At 34.5% G+C, this 6,000-nt stretch overlaps 1 protein-coding gene across 2 annotated transcripts in view; it reads right to left on the reverse strand.

The window, feature by feature from the left end:
• LOC145686260 (uncharacterized) overlaps positions 1–3,768 on the reverse strand; it is a gene marked incomplete in the record, with an annotated part of 54,331 nt that extends 50,563 nt beyond the window's left edge. The window contains 1 exon segment of one of the 2 annotated variants that reach the window (XM_081759375.1): positions 3,623–3,768. 2 annotated transcript variants of the gene reach the window in all.
• Between the last annotated feature and the right edge of the window lie 2,232 nt (positions 3,769–6,000).

Below are 6,000 nucleotides of genomic sequence, written 5' to 3' on the forward strand. Positions count from 1 at the left end.
TTCACATGTCACACAGCGTTTGCTTCTAAAGTCAATGAGTCCAGTTTATATCTTCTGTCTTCCGATAGTTCGTACTGCAACACCCGAAAGCACAATCCACCGGCCACCACTGATTTAAAATGTACGTATGTAATATGATTTTTGGTCCTATTTTCTTATGGTTCCTTGGTTCGATCCCAGCTCGTGGCAAATGAGCTTTCTGGTGGATAAATACCCTGTGCGTGGGTTTTCTCGCGGTTTTCCCGTTTCCTCCCACTTTGTTCATTCCACCATGTCATTCATTACTTATCATCACCATCTCCTTTAGCCTAGCCGGCATAATCATGGGATGTAAAACTTAAAGATTTCATTTCGTTTTAAAAGGCAATTCACTCAATTCACTCAATATTAGTGTTTAATGTTGATCTATAAAGCGCTTTGTATTGTATATACTGTTCATCTTTATGACGGAACAAAAAAAAAAAAAAAGAGAGAGAGAGAGAGAGAGAGAAATATAGGTAAATAACATCTATCTACAAATGTCTTCCTTCCATTTTCCTCTTACATTATGAGTACTCTGGAAGAAATTGAAAAGGAGATATAGGTAAAGAACGAAATATTGTGCTTGAGTACTTATTTCACTGTTGCAAACAAATGTCTAGGGAAGATTTATTTCTAGAGAAGTCCAGTACTTCAGTTGTTTTTAGCTTCATTTTACAGTAGACCCACCGGAGTTTTCACTTTATACCTCACCCATACCATTACAAACAAACCTACATATACCCATACCATTGAGTAATTCTTGCACATTGATGCGTATTTTAATGTTAAGATCACTATTCTCGTGCTATCGATTCCAATGCGACTATAATATCGATAGAGCCTGCTGGTACCAAAAGTGTAAATGATACAGCTTTAAATAAGAACCTTTGTTCTTTGCATTTTTTTTTTTTTTTGCAATAAAATATTTTGGCATTGTTTATGAATTCCTAATACTCATAAGGTTGTAACAAAATAGCAATTATATTATTATTATTATTATTATATTAAGCGGCAACTATTAATCTATCAGTTATCGCCTTACAGTTACTAGTACTAGTTTATGCTCCCCAACCGTCGGATTGCTGTACACTATATGTTAAAATCATGCTTAATTAAAAGCTCTAATTTGTTACATATAACAGTTTTTTTAGTATGCTCACCAAGCAACATATGGTTACATATATTAATGCTGAAATTTAAATAGGTTTACGACTCCTGTCGTAATAATAAATAACAAAAGTACATTCATGTTCAGTATCTAATTATTCAGTTTGAAATAATTGAATTGAAACAATACAATTTAAGTTTGAATTACATTATCACAATATATTGCTGTAAAATGCACAAATACTGATGCTTGCATTTAAATATGCTCAGATCCATTATCCTGTTTTGAAATAATCAAATTGAAACAATATATTTATCTGAAGTTGTGATTAAATCGTCAGAAAGATTTGAGGGATGTAAAGAATTTCTTTTAAAATAAACCAAAAGCACGAACATAGTGCTGCAATACGAGTATAATACCATTAAAAATATTCTTTAAAAATGAAAAAATGGAAGACGAATAGAATGTCGCCATTACAAAGTGTCATAGTTCTAATAAAAGGTAATCTGTTAGACGTTACTAGACCAACTTACATTTATTCAATCATTCCAATAAGATTAGAACGATCGTTATACGTTACCATACAATCGGTAAACTTGCCAGTTTTGTTAAGAAAATATGGTGAATTTTAAAGAAGAGTGAATCTTTATTTTAAAGGTAAATACACATTATACCGAAAAAAAAGAGAGAGAAATCAAGAGAAACTGAAAAAAAATTAAATAAAATCATTTAGTTTAACGTCCCATTATTATGCCCGTTAGGCTAACGGGGACGATGATTAAGCAAGTGAATGATGATGGAAGAATTGGTGTACTGAAAATGTGGGAAGAAACGGGAGTATCCCAAAAAAACCCACGGGCACGGTGTTGTCCACCACAAACTTACTTGACTGGGGATCGAAGCAGAAACCCCATGCACCAGAGGTACGTGCTCTACCACTAAGCCCTCTCAAGAAACAGAAAGGATGACAAATTCGAGTAAATGATTAGGGAGTACTGCTGAAACAGAATTTAAAAATTCGTCTTCATTGATAGTTATCTTGTGGGGTAACGGATAGCATTACCCGTTATGATGTTAACGGATCGACTTCAATTACGAACTTGGGCGAGATACTCGTTCTAAGTATCTATCACAGAAGAAATGGAATTTTAAAACTCACTTTCGTTCAAGAGTTGTTGTGTAAAGTAGCGGATGGCGTTACTCATTAAGACGTTAACATCTTGACTTCATTAATGAACTCGGTTGAGATAATCGCAATAGTTAGATATTGTAAAAAGTTCAAAAATTCGCTTTTGTTCAAGAGTTATGGTCTGGAGTAACGGATGTCGCTACCCGTTAAAACGTTAACGGATTGAATCCATTAACGGACATGGCGAAATAATTGCTTCATCTATCAATGTGAAAATTATCTTTCGTTCAAGATTTTTAGTGTGAATGAACTTACATGAATGGAACCTACACTGTTGGGTGTGTATAACCAACATTAAAGTAACCGTTACCCATTAACTTGTTAACGAATTGCTTCTATTAACGAACTCGGCCGAGATATTCGCTCTAGCTATATACAGGGTGTCTCAAAAGTTCCCTGATATAATGTAACTATGTCATTATCATAGTTACAACAAAATGTAAGAGGGGAAACCGTCTCCAAATATGATGTTTTCAATCCAAAGTGAAGGATTTTTATTTTATTTTATTTTTTTTTTTTAAATCGGACGAGCCGTTTGGGCTGTACACTCTTTTTGCCCCCAATGTAAAATGAAAATGTGATGTTGCCATTTACCTGGACCCACAACATACGGGAATGAAGTTATTGTTTCAAATGGGTGCTAACCGTCGACACGTTAGAGTAAAAGACAGGAACTTCATTCATTTATGTTATGGGCTCAGGTAAAGGGCAACTTTGCATTTTCATTTACCATTGGGTGCACAAAAAGCGTACAGTCCAAACGGTTTGTCCGATTTTAAAAATTCCTTCACTTGAGATTGAAAACATCATATTTGGAGACGGTTTCCCCTCTTTCATTTTGTTGTAACTCAGATAATAATAGAGTTACCCTAAGTCATGGAATTATTGAGACACCTTGTATATTACGAAGACTTCTTGAGTGGAATAAAGGATGCACATGTGTACTAACATTACAATCTTATGAGGCCCACTAAGGTGATCCTAATAAATGATATTATTATGTAGATTTCAGAACACGCTATCTACAATTACTTCCAGAGCCCTATAGAGTCGAAAAGCATGTGTATCAGATACATATCTCCTTTCAGTCACTTAAAAGACAAGACACGGTATGTGTATATTCATGTAAACTGCAGTGTCACGTTATGTTGCATGCCTAATTAATTTGTGTTAGTTTGGAATGATCACCTCATTAGACCCACCAAATTCACAAATTTAAAAACAAACAAACAAACAATTTGAAATGAAATTTATGAAATCAAAATAATCTGAAAACAAGAATATTGCCTTTTTCCAGTACTTACCAGTAGCTGCTCTAATTGTAGAGTGATGTGTGGACGAAACTCTTGACCCTGCGATCCTAAGATTTCATAAACATGATTCCCCGGCTAACCAACAGGTCAGAGAACACGAAGAACTTCGTTCCTTGCTTATCAAGAATGGAAGAGAAGATTAGAAGAATTGAGTTGACAAGAATCAGCAAGCTTCATGCTGTCCATAGAATGACTACTTTGACCTCTATCCATCCATCATTAATCAGATAATAAGTTCAGAATGCTGTTAAAAAAAAAAAAAAAAAAAAAAATCCGAATTTGGTTGATACTAATACGAATACATTACTAATAACTGTAAAATCAAACTCTTCATGAATGGAGCTTATCAATGAGTTGAACTAGCTTAACATTGAGACATAAACGGGAAAACATTCGTAACATGATTATATGAAATTATCTCTATAATCTGTGTACCGGTAGTTATAATCGATTACGGGATGTAATTTAGATATTTCATTGATAAACTTGGTGAACTTTAGCTTCTCATTGTGAAATTTTACATTATGAATAATTTTGGTAACATTTTCTCCCTTTTTTGGCCCCCCAAGCCTAGGAACCCACTGAACCTGTTTATTACTCAGTATTGAATAGGTACTTATATTATGTTATTCATTTCTTATGTGAGAAATAATCATTGTGAAATATTAGATTACTAGCATTTTGGTAGCATTCTTTTCGGTTTTGGGGGCCCCAAGCCCAGTGCCCCCTGCTAATTTCTTATGTGGAAAAAATATTCATTGTGAAATTTTAGGATACTATTGCAACTTTGATATAGCAGGTTTTTTTTTCCTGTTTTAGGAATCCCTTTGTATGTCAAATTGCAAGTTATGTTGGAAAGAATCTGATTTCACTTATTTGCATTGTGTTCATGATAAATCGGAAAAGAACATAACAGTTGATTGTAAACACTGACTGAGATCTCCTTCTCCTTCCACATCTTGGAGAAAAATTTTGGTGCGTCTCATTAAAATAATACTTTCTTTAACATCTTTGAGAGGAAATGAACATAAAAAATGTGAAGACTAGTTTGCAGAAGAAAATTTTATACGAACAGTGTAGTCAGTCGCAGAGTTTGATCCGGTTTTGAACACGCTGCTACAAATCAGAAAAGTAGAGTTAAATATTTGAGTCCCACAAGTTTAGAACGAACTCATTGACATTTTATCTCGATCTCGAAATCTCCGTTCGAAAATCTTTTCTTTTTTCTTTCTTCAATAATCGTGGACTGAACATTGGACATAACAAAAAACTATCACGTTAGTGTCATTTTTCGCTACGTTGTTGTGAACTATGAAGTGACATTAGAAATTAAAAGAAGTTTCGTAGGATGTTATGCATTAGATAAGCATGGTGCCGAGAACTATGATTACTTCGTTCATGAAATTTTACTCAGGAACCAAAACGACACATCACTAATGAGCGGAGTTTATAGTGGTTTACAAGCAAGAATTAGTAATACTATTCAAAACCGTATGTTCATTGCTGTACGCATAATCTGAATCTTCTTACTGCTACAAAAGCCACATACGTTTCCATTTTTTTAAACGTTCTTCAAGTTTTTCTTTTTAAAATATCTAGTGTTCCTAGATGATCATTTTTAGCTCTTGGTGACGAAATGGCTTCAAAATTAAAGAAGAAAACTCTCAAAGAACAATATATAATTAGGTGGGGAAAAAACATAATGTCATTAACTGCATGAAAAAGAGAATTGCTGATGTTCAAAGGTCCCTTTCCACAATTTGTCTGATAAGTAAGATACCAGATGAGTTGGGAGCAGCTAAGGTTTTAAAGAAGAAGATAGAGACATTTGAATTTGTGTTGATGCTAGTCATTTGGGAAAAGATCCTAATGTCCATGTATGTAGCTTCCGAAAGTTTCAGTCTTCTAAAATTGATCTGCAAATAGCAGAGAAAATCTGAAGAAATTACTTCAGCAAGTGAAAGATCTTCGGTGAAAGTATGACGACTTGTAAAATCCACAAAAGACTTGTGGTCGGAACTGAGTATTTCAGACACATTTCAAGAAAATGAAATGAAATATTTAAGTTTTGCGTCTCACGTTATGCCCGCTAAGCTAAAGGAGACGGTGATGATGAGAAATGAATGAAATTGTGAAATGAAGAAAGTGGAGGAAACAGGAGAACCCCGCGAAAACTCATGCACACCGTGTTTGCCCACCACAAAGTTCACTTGGCGGGGTCCGGGTTCGAACCCGGTACCTCATGCATCAGATGTGAACGCTCTACCACTGAGCCACCACGACCACCTAAACATTTCAAGAGAAATGCAAAAGGTTAGCAAAGAAATATTTTGCGTTAAAAAGTAAAATTCGCGTATATACGAAGATCG

Source organism: Thermobia domestica, chromosome 5, assembly GCF_964235325.1.
Source record: "Thermobia domestica chromosome 5, izTheDome1.hap1.1, whole genome shotgun sequence".
In the NCBI taxonomy this organism is placed as follows: domain Eukaryota; kingdom Metazoa; phylum Arthropoda; class Insecta; order Zygentoma; family Lepismatidae; genus Thermobia; species Thermobia domestica.